At 36.3% G+C, this 11,641-nt stretch overlaps 1 protein-coding gene across 1 annotated transcript in view; it reads right to left on the reverse strand.

Annotated features, from left to right (window-relative positions):
* The window catches only part of LOC104910913 (catenin alpha-2-like), a 57,431-nt gene extending 51,983 nt beyond the window's left edge, over window positions 1–5,448 (reverse strand). The window contains exon 1 of the mRNA XM_010710655.3: window positions 5,335–5,448. The gene's annotated coding sequence lies outside the window, so the exon portion shown is untranslated. The remainder of the gene's footprint in view (window positions 1–5,334) is intronic.
* Window positions 5,449–11,641: the final 6,193 nt, after the last annotated feature.

The raw sequence follows: 11,641 nt of genomic DNA on the forward strand, positions 1-11,641 counted from the left end.
AACAGCATGAGATCTCGTGCACACCGGTAAATTAAACAATGTCTTTGCTATTCCTTCGTTTTCCCCATATTCTGATGTAAATATTGTGACACATAGTATTACTCATACGGCAATGATTAACTTTTATTCCCTAACTGAATTTTTAAGTTAGAGGTGGCTTCAAAATGAAGACAGTTTCTACTACATTAAACTCCAGTTGTTGGAGGAAAGACTTAAAGGTCTACTTAATTCATTTTGTCTTGGAGAAAACTTAATTAACATACAGTTAAAAGAATAGTAAATTGGCTATAATGAGCACAAAAACATAAAAAGGGAAGCATCAAGACCTGCAAATACTTTTAAAAGTATGAATAGTGAAGACAGCTTTTATGTCTTTCCAGTTCAGTCAATTTAGTCAGTTTACAGTGCACAGAGTCAGTTGCTGTTTTTGATAGCATTGTGTTCTACTGTTCTAAGCACTATTTAGGGCTGTTCCATCATCGTCAACTCTCAGCTATAACTGAGCTCAAAGAGGTTAACCTGCCCACTGAAATGATGTTTTCCATGGCTACATAACAATTTTAGAACCAAAATATCTCAGTATTATTTACAGTCTGGTAGAGAATTAAATGTCTAATCTGACACAGAAAGGGAACATCGTAACAGGAGATTAATGACTAACATATTCTTTAACTTTATAAAGATTAGCAGTATAAAAGTATCTGCAAGTCAAGTTAATCAAAGAGCATCTTATTCACCATTGCAGCCTGGAATGTCTTTGACACAGTCCCCCTCATAATGTCTTTCTCCCCAGATCAGAAATACATGGACTGGACAGGCAGAATGTTCAACAGACAAGGAACCAGTTGCAAGACCATACCCAGAGCATGGTGGTCAATGGCTCAGTGTCTGGATGGAGATTGGTCAGTACTGAGACCAGTGCTTTTAAATATCTTTATCAGTGACATTGACAGTAGGGTTGAGCACCCTCAGCAAGTTTGTGGAACAACACTAAACTGTGTGGCACAGTCAACTGCCTGAGGGATGGGATGCCAATCCAGGGAGGCGTAGACAGGCTCAAACTCTGGGTCCAGGAGAACCTCATGAGGCTCAATAAATCCACGTCAAAGATTTTGCACCTGGGTTGCGGCAATCCCCACTATCAATACAAGCTGGAGGATGAAACTCAGCCCTGCCAAAAAGGACTTGGGAATAATGGTGGATGGCAGCTGGACATGAACCAGAAATGTGCCCTCACCGCCCAGAAAGGCAACCATATCCTGGGCTGCATCAAAAGAGGCATAACCTCTCAGGCATAACCTCCCTCAGGGTGAGGGAGGTGATCCTTCTCCTCTGCTACGTGCTGGTGACACCTAACCTGGAGTACTGCAGCCAGATGTGAAATCCTCAGTATAGGACAGATGTGGACCTATTGGAGAACTAGTGAAGGGCCAGAAAAATGATCCAAGGGATTGAATACCTCTCCTGCAAGGAGAGGCTAAGAGAGCTGGAGCTTTTCACCTGAGGAAGAGAAGGCTCTGAAGAGAACCAAGAGTGGCCTTTCAGTATCTAACGGGAGGTTACAAAAGAGATGATGACAGTCTTCAGCAAAGTTTGCTGTTGCTATAATGCTATAAAGTCTCAGTCAATTCTACATATAAGCCATGAAGACTGAACCAAAGAACAGCAACTGGAAGGGTAGTGGATATCCATCCCATTAAATCTACCTTCATAGACTAAGCAGCTAAAGGATTAACATTGAAAGCATGTATCTCACAAAAACATCTAAGTTACAGATTTCTGGAATATAATACATAAAAGTTTTAAGATTTCAGTCTATGAGAAAAAAAATCATGAAATACAAAGATCGATTCCACTACTTTATGTATTTTTCTATTTTCTCTTTCAAAAGAGTCTTTTTCAGTCATGTGAGGACTGGGGATCAATTTACTGATGGAAAGCAACTTGCAATAACAAACTTTGACCAGAAATTTGAGAGGGACCAAGACAAAAAAAAAAAAATTCTTCCTAGTCACTGGCCACTACAAAGGAATTCTCAATATATTACATAGCCAGAACCATAGTACTGGCTATACCTTAAACTACTTAAATAGTTAATCCACATTGATTTTTTTTTTTTTTTTGCTTTATTCATTTTACATGCACATGCTATAGAACTCTTCAAAAGAGTATCAATTTTAGCGGCTTAAAAATTGTAAGATCTAATAAGAAATAATGATTTCTGGACAAGAAAGAACCTTGTACTCGCTAACAGTATTAGAATAGTCATACAAAAGTATAGAAGTTCTTCTAAGAATGAGGGATGCGTTTCCCTCCTCACCCATTTTATGAGCATTATGAGCGCTAGGTCTTGTTTCATGTCTGGATAAAACAATAAAACCCTTCTTCTGACTGGAGGGTTCATGTAGTATCAAATATTTACAACTTATAAAAATAAGGAATGAGACAAGGCATTAACATATTAGGAGGTTGTACAGAGGATACCATCAAAAAAAAAAAAGAAAAGCAAGAAGAAATACAGGCAGAAATGAAAGAGACAACAGAAAGCACCAGTGAAATCAAAACAGCCCAGAGGGGTTAAACAGATACATGGTCACAAATTTTAAGGACCTTGACTACAAAAATTCTTCATGAAGTTAATGCTTACTAAAACAAACATACATCGTGACTTCACTCAGGGCTAATGGAGCAAGCATTATATTTGTAACACTTGCATTCCCATCTACCCCAGCTATTAAGCATCTCTAAGATCTAGAGATTTAGCCACAGCAAAAGCTTACGACAGCTGCCTGTGGTAGACCAATCCACTGAAATTACAGACAATGGCAGAAGAAATTAAAAATTGATTATGTTCTGAAAAAGTAAGATCATCCTTCCCAAGAGTCACGAACTCATATTACCCTATGGACAGTGATGAGAGACATTTGATACTGTGAATTACCAGCCATGTCTTTACAAAAAGAGCCTACTGCAGTGGGATTACAATCTGTTTTTTTGTTTGTTTTATAACGCCCTTGTCGTAATTTCTGTAGAGCAGAAACTGAAAACAAAACTTGCTGTATATTAGCAAGCAACACAAAAGACAAACTACTTAAGAAATGAATAAAATTAATGGCAATTAAGAGACAACTGCAATATTGAAATCCCATTTAGAAATTAGATTCTACATACTCCTTGCCATTGCTCATAAATCCATTAGGAGGAGAGTGTTAAGGACATCTTTGGGAAGAGTCTGTGCTTTTCTTCAATTTAAATTGCTCCGTTCCTCCCTTTACTACATTATTGATAATGAACATCAGAATTTGAAGCTCTTTATGAACTCCAGCTTCTACAAGTTTCATAAGCTAATGCAACTACAGGTCATTCTCTTGGCTGGTACTACAAAGCAGTCTAAACTTCATATAAATCATCATCAGTAGGACAGTTTTGTTCTTCGCTTATTTTGATATGAACATTAGACATGTCTGATGACATTTATATTGTTTTTAAAATTCATTTTAATGAGATGATACATTTGAAACAAAAGCAAGCAGTGATTACAAAGTTCCCATAGTGAATAGAAAGATTTGTTGAAGTATAGGAGATTTTAGGAAGATTAATTATTAGAGGAATAATTGACAAACTATGCACAGTAATTTACAATATATTTGTCAATGAATTATTCCTCATGCAACTTGCAACATCATTCAGTTGGATTAAAAATAAACTAGATCCTTATTCAAAAAGCAAGAACAGCCATAGGTACTACAATATTTGGATTTTGCTAGACCAAAATAATCCATCACATGTATTACATTGCAGGTGAGGGTTTTCTTCACTTGATGGAAATATTGCACACTGTAGATTTGCACAAAACTACCTGATATAGGTATAGTTTCCTGAAATATGGCACCATATGTGCATCAGTAAACATTATGTATAGAGTAAATTAAACTGAGACTTACAATTAGGCAGTAAGGAAATTACTACAGACCTGAAAGAGTAAATCAGCAGTATTAAAACTCTCTCCATTTCCTCTGAAGCACTTCAAAGCACCATAAAAACCTCAATGTCACTATGATAAACATTGGGATGAAATATATTTTGAGATAGACAAAAAGGCATACATTCAAATAAATTAAAGTCAAAATCATGACTAAGTGATGGTTCATCACCTCTAATTTATTTTTTCCACATTTCTTTTTCTTAGACATTTTTCTAAATCTCCCTTCCTAAAGTAAGTAGAGAAGTGAGTTTATGAACTAGGAGTAGAGAAAATTTAGATGCACTGCTGAATAGCATGCCAGGGGGCTTACAGTTTTCTTAGTCCAAACTAGTGAAATTCAAATTATTTGACTACTTCTATTGCTTTGAAGATTGGTTATAAATTCAGTGGAAGCCGAAAGAACAGAGTGCTTTATCAAATGGAGCGTTATTATCTCTTCTTTACAACAGAGCATTACACAAGATTCCTGTCTAATACCCTAGTACAAGCTGAAAGAGAAACCCAGTAAAGAAAGTTCTGACATAAGCACAACACAGTGCAACAACATAAATGAATTAAAAAATTGAACATAGCTTTGGCACAGAAAAAAATCTGTATTAAGATTTGATAGTGGGCTTTCAGAAAGACAGCTTCCAGATCCCCATAATCAAGAGCACTAAAGTGACTACAGGTGAATACATAACCTGTTAAGAGATACATTTCTAACGAGCAAAGGCTTGATGCTGCAGGTGGCCTTAGGTTCAAAGGCATTCAGACTGACATGCTGGGATCACTTTTAAAAAAGAGAAGCCAACATTTCATCAAGGAGTGTTTTCATGTGACAGAATGAGGCAATATCATCACATCACACACTCCCTTAGGAACAACTCCTATCTCATCTTTGGTAATATAGCACAAACTTGCAAGGCTCCTGCGTATTGTCTGGTTAAGCATAACCTTGCCTCAACTTTGTCTTCACAAAGTAAATCTTCAGTAAGCATTCATGCAATATTAAATTTGAAGTTAAAACTCTCTTGGATTTTCTGTTTCTGTTAAACGCTTGCATTATGTTTTGCATCTTCAAAACTCTCTCCTAACAAATTCTCACTGTATCACATAAGCTACGTGAGGCCCATAACCCTCTCTCTAACACCCCTTAAATCACGCAGGTAATGAATTAATAAAACCACCTCTAAGATTTATAACCTTAGACAATGCCTACTTGTCTACAATAAAGAACACATCAAGGCCTACTTTTATGATACTAAGATCAAGAACTTGATTCTTTAGGCCACCTAGACACAAACCTATTAATATAGTGTTGACTAGCTCTACAGTAAGAAAGTAAAAGAACTACTTATGCAACCTACCTTCAAGTTTCTTTTTGGTAAAGGAACTAATAGACAGTTTTCTTGCTATTCCACAAAAACATACAAAGATAATTGACCTTTTCCAAAAAAAATCACCTCCAACAAACTACTCTCTGAACGTGAACTCTCCCATTGAATAGAAGAGTTAGGGAATGCCATCTTGCTTATATTATCACGCAGCTTCCGTAATTGATATCAGCTGGTGTGAATTCACAGGTGGGATTTTTGGTTGGTTGGCTATTTTTTCTCCTCTCCATAATGAGTTTTTATTTATTAGGGTGTGCTGCTCAATTTCTTAAAAGATCTGAGACAAATTGTTTGTCTAACAAATTTAATTATAATTGGCTTCATCTTCTGAAGCTCCTAGTTTTGTTTTTATCTTGAGGAGGTGTTCAAGGCAAGGCTGGATGGTGCCCTGGGAAGGCTGATGTAGTGCTTGACTTAGTGAGTGGTAATGGTGTCTGTGGCAGAGATGTTAGAACAGGATGATCTTTGAGGTCCCTTCCAATCCAGGCCATTCTATGATTCTAACTGCTTACACTTGCCTGGGGCTTTATCTTCACGTGCAGATGTTGTACACCCTTAAAGCTGGTACAACATGGAATACCTAAATTGAAGTAGCCTCACCTTCAAAAGCAACTTTACTTTTCTGTGTTTTGTATTGTTCTTCTGAAAACTTAACAGTACCTCTTGCATGACTTTTATCTGAGCATTTCAGAAGGGGAAGAGGAGAAACAGTTTAAATCAGTAAGTCATGATTCAGGACAGCGAGGTTTCCTTTCTAGGTGAGCTGGTCCTCCCTGTAGCACTTGATAATTCATTATAAGGCAGTAGCTTGCCTGTAAAACAGTGATGATACAATTTCCACTTTTGGAGGGGGTTCTGTGTTTTCCTCAAAGCTTTTATATCCCGTAAAGAAGCAAGCTATGCATGCACTTGAAAAGAGAGAGATTTAAGTTCACGTACTGAAAGTGTTATATAAATGTTTATTCATAACATAATTTGCATTGTATGGGTTAGATGTGAAGAAATCTGTTCCAACAGAACACAGTTTTTCATTTTTAGGTGTCCCTTTAGTCCAATTGCACTAACTAATACTCATATTTTTCTTATTCTGAGAGTCTCTACGGAGTCTACGTCAATTTTTGGCACATTCCAAAGTGCTAAAGCTTTTTTTTTTTTTTTTTTAACCTACAAATAGCTTTCATAAACAGCAGTGATACAACTTAATCTAAGTGGAAATGACCGACATAAAGAGCAAAAGGAGATTAGACTGCCTCTCAAGAGCTAGGAAATAAAGATACAACAAATAGTGCTAAGAACATTATGAAGCCTGTTATCTAATTCAAATTATTGTGCCCATATTAAAGAAAGTACACAGAATTGTGAGTACTTTCAGAGACCTATAAAGTAGGAAAGAACTGAGTATGATGACAAAGATCTGTTACTGAATTTCCATGGATAAATTACACGAGGTATTTTTCTCATCTACCTTTAATCTTTTTCAAAGGTGTGACCTGTAGACTAATACAGCAGTATTGTCAAGGACTAAAAGTTAACGATTTTAATAATCGTAGCTGTGCAATTGAATGAAAGCATGCTGGAGATTATGGCTGATAACTAATGAAAGTTGTGTTGTGGTCCACCACCAAATATCTCACAAAGTTATACTTCAGAGCATAGTCTAAGACAAAGATAATGTAAATGAACAATCAATAATACACAATGGTCATGTAAAGGGATGTCTAAACTACATGACGCTTAATGAATTGATTAGAGGGATGCAAAGGGCAAACATGACCTGGATTTTTTCAGAATTTAGGCTTCTACAAGATCTGTGACAGAACAAGCCTGGCTGTGTGGCTGCAAAGTGGACACCACAATGCAGTCAATTACTAATATTAGTTGATGTCTAAATGACTAAATTCAATCACAAATAGCCAAAAATATGTAGCTACGTAGCAGCCAGCATGCTAGTAATGGCCATCAGAAAAAAGCAGACACTGGGAAGAAGCAATCAATATCCAAACCTCCATTATTATTTGTGAGAAAGAGGAAGACAACTCATCTGAATCAAATTCAGAAATCTTTTAGCTTGGAGCTTACAAAGTAGTTGAGATAACCCAATCAACTTCTAAATGAAAAACTAAAGCCATACATGAAATTCATTCTTGAAAAACCACAAGCTATGTGTCTCTGCAGAAATCATATGGAGGAGATAATAACATAATTGGAGTTACACAATACCAGTACGACTAGAACTGTAGCCTTAAAATAACATCTGCCTTTGAATATTTGGAGTGCTGATGCAGATGGTAACCGAAAAAAGACCGCAGACTTGACAAAGGTGCTATCAGTTTTAGACTGATTTTCTGAGGAAATGAGGCTCAAAATTCTATTTTTTTCTAATACATTTCAATCTGCTGTGCAATTTCAAACTAATGTCAGCATACTGGAAAGGTCTTGAGGATGTTAAGCAATTATTTGATTAAAAAAACATTTGTTAGTAGGAGAAAGGTGACCCAGATTTGAGTTCTGTGGAGGGAAATTTGTAATGGGAAGTCAGTAGCTGGCTGATCAGTGTACCTACATAGATACCAGCTAGTCAACCACCATGCAGAACGGAAGTATCGAAAAAAGAAAATAAGAAAAAATATGAAAATCAAAGATCAAAAGGGAAGACAGGAGATTATTTTGTAGGAAGATCAACACAGACAATACAATTCTACAGAAAGCAGAAGTCTTCATTAATTTGGTTGTTGTCAATTTTTTTGTCCTCTTTTTACACAGTATGTATATCTCAGAGGATGCTGTCTGAAAAAGACAATCTGAGAAGAGAAATTTTTGCTAAAAATAAATGCTGGATTAGAATATTTTGCTTCGGAGTGGTGCGAAGAACGGCAGCATTAAGCTATGTACAGGGGAGACCTGTCTGCTTCCAAGAATGCATATAACCATGAAAGCAAACATAGGTATTTCCAGTCCAGAAACGATAGCTTTCCATGCACGAAATCACCATGCAGATACTAAGAGGTTGTAATAGATAGTTGATTTAAAAAAATTTTTTTTTGATATTGCACATGTAGACTTGGACATCAAACAGTTGCACTGACTTCTCTCAGATATCCACTACATTAAAACAAAAGCAAAGGATATCAGTCTAAGCATTCAGAGTATCAAATCTATTCATCAAAATGCAGCTGGTAATGCTTTCATTTCTAGATTTTACACTTTAAAGTTCTCATTCATATATTTTATTATAAAATTATGTTGCCTAGAACTGCAACAGGAACCAGAAATCCTATTTTACTACTATTTTAATTTTCCTTTGTTCCAGTTTGGAATGAAACCTGGAAATTTCAAAATGCTAAACAATCAAAACACCTTAAAGCAACTGAAATCATCCTTGAACATTCTGGAGTGCTGTTTTCAATTTTAATTTTCAATGTTTATTTATATGTATATGTTTATACTTGCAATAAAAAGCTACAGTAAAATATATATTCACTTTCAGAATGAAAAGTTGAAAGTGTTAAAAACACAGATATGACTTTTCAATAGTTGGACTTTTTATTATCTTCAAAATTATATTTCTCGATAAACAAACATGATTTTATCATCCTTTTCCATTTTAAAGAAAGAGAATTTTTTCTGCTGATTATTTATTTCATCAAGTGTTTCCAACTAAATTTAGTAATAATACACAACTGATTCCACAGGAGGGGATGCATTGTCCTGAATAGCTATATGAGACCTACACTTCCAGTTCAGCTGAGAACTGTTGGTAAAAAAAAATCTCTCTTTTCTCTGTGATTCCTTCCACTTGGATGCATATAAAGTATTAGTCTGGCTCGAATGAACAAAAAAGAATTATTATTTTATTTCAATTTACTGTATGGAGTACTGCAGACAAGCTGCACTGTTAAAATTAATGGCAGTACCGATACCTGCTCTTTAAGAGAAAACTAATGGTTTTGGTTATTGTACCTTGTGGGGAAACCAACTGGCTAACACAGGCTGAACAAGCTCAGGTGATGAACTGGAACGGTACATACAGAAAAGGAATGAGAGCAGCAGGGTGGAGGCAGCGGCACTGACAGGTGGGACACCAGTGGTGGTGACAGCAGAGCAGCTGGTGCCCTGCTCACACATCTCCAGATGATCTATGGACCGTGGTAGGCCTCGCTATACATCCAGTTTGTGCCTTAGCCAAATTCTATGGGGTGTCCTTCCTGCTTATCCCTGCTTATCCCTGCGGTGTCAATGTCACCACATTGTAGCAGCGCTGGAAAAACAGTGTGTGCGTGCTGCTTTATGATTAGATGTAGCATTTAAGGTGTTAGCATTAATATTAGTATAGGATTAGTATCATTTTTTACCTAAGGAAAAATACAAACACATATAAAAACTGGCATCAACAAGCACCCTGCTGCTGTTCTCGGTCTAGCTTGCTGTTCCACACAGTGAAGGATGTTTTTGTTCAGCTTTTAGGTTTTGCTTTTTGTTTGTTTGGTTGGTTGGTTGTTTTTTTACTACAGACTTGTGTACCAGAAAAAGAGACCCCAAATCCTGCCAACTGGCACAATTTATTTATCAGACACAGAACTCTGTGATTTCTCCAAACTGTTCAAAATGAACTAGGCAATGGCAGCAGTAAGCTATGGGCTGGTGAGACCTGTCTTCTTCCAAGAACTTATGCAGTCCGACCAATGTTGATAATCTTACTTGCAGTTTATATTAAGTTATATAATTCGATTCTCCTCAATAATTTTCCAATGCCCAGGAGTGTTTAAATGATAAGATAAAAGATCTAATTCCATCCGAATGGGAAGTACTGATGTGCCTGTAAATTGTGAGATGGGATTTTAACACCGTGTGTCCCACCTACCATCATTTCACATCGCTGTATGATAATAATAATAATAATAAATAATAAAAAATATGGGAGATAAAGAGCTAAGTAACCTGGGGAGAGAAAGAAAAATCAGTCTTAGATGGTTGGCTGCTGAAGACTAACTCACAAGGGAACCTGACTAGCAAGTGAAATAATATATTTTCTTCACTAAAAAACCCCACGTTCTGTAGATTGTTCTGTTCTATGTATCATTAAGCTCCATAAATCAGATCAACAAGTCTGCTTCAAAATGCATTAATTGAAAGTGAAAGGCATTATGGTATTCAAAATAGGTTGTCTCTACTACGATTAAGCCCAAAATTGAAGGACTGAAAGAATGTAATGGTGCAAGCTCAGCCTTGGTTCATTTCTTCTACATCTTTAATCCCTTCTCTCCAGCTACTAAAAGTAGTCCTTGTCTTGCAAAATTTAGCTGGGGATGTCTAGGCAGACCTGGATAGATGTGCACATGTTTCCTATAGAACTAATTATGCATAGGATAAAGCACAACATTGATTATGATTCTAAAGCAGACCAATTCATAGTCCAAATACACACTGTTGAAAGCAAAGACTCTATCTTCCTATATCTTCCTAGCACAGTTAGGATCCAATCTTTATTAGTTTACTAGAGACTGCCACAATTCAATAAACATTATACCTATGTGATTAACAGTCATAAATATAGAAAACTATACTAAATACTTCATTTCTATGCAGGAATCTATTTATGTATGTGCTTCACTTTACCCACATACAGAGTTTCAACGTTTTTGTGATTGAATTTAACACCCATGGGGTTGAATATACATGAGAAACAGAGAGTTTATTGAGAAAGGTGCCATTTTTTTATCACGTTTCAGAGTAAAATTGGCATTAGAGATGAGTAATTCAGACAACTGCTGAGAGCCTCACACAGAACAGTAACTCATGTGTTAGTCTGCTACTTCCTTCAAGCAATAAGAACAGAGGTGGGAGGCAACACATGGTACAAACTCCACTGCAAAACCTAGGATCCCTTGGATCCCACAAATTTGGAGGTCAGAACAGTGGAGATCTTTCTTCTCTCATTAGCTGAGCAACAGATGTGATGCTAAGCTTTATGCAGATTTGATGATTAACGTCTGTAAGTCCATTGCAAAATTTTTATTATTTAAAGAAATAAGCTCTGAGAATATTATCCTCAAACACATTTGCTGAAAATTCAGAACAAAATGAAAAAAGAAGGGTACTGTTTTTAAAGTGCCTCTTTCTGAAACTATCTAGTTGCAAATAGGTAACTGGAGTTACTTTTAAGTCCTTCCTTGGTCTTGCTGATTTGCAGATTTTAGATCATTTCCTTAGGAACAAGATTTGACTGGTCAGGTAGCGATATTTTTTAACAGAAAGTACAGAACTGTTTCATCTCAAAAGT

The sequence above is a fragment of the Meleagris gallopavo genome, chromosome 4 (assembly GCF_000146605.3).
Source record: "Meleagris gallopavo isolate NT-WF06-2002-E0010 breed Aviagen turkey brand Nicholas breeding stock chromosome 4, Turkey_5.1, whole genome shotgun sequence".
NCBI lineage: Eukaryota > Metazoa > Chordata > Aves > Galliformes > Phasianidae > Meleagris > Meleagris gallopavo.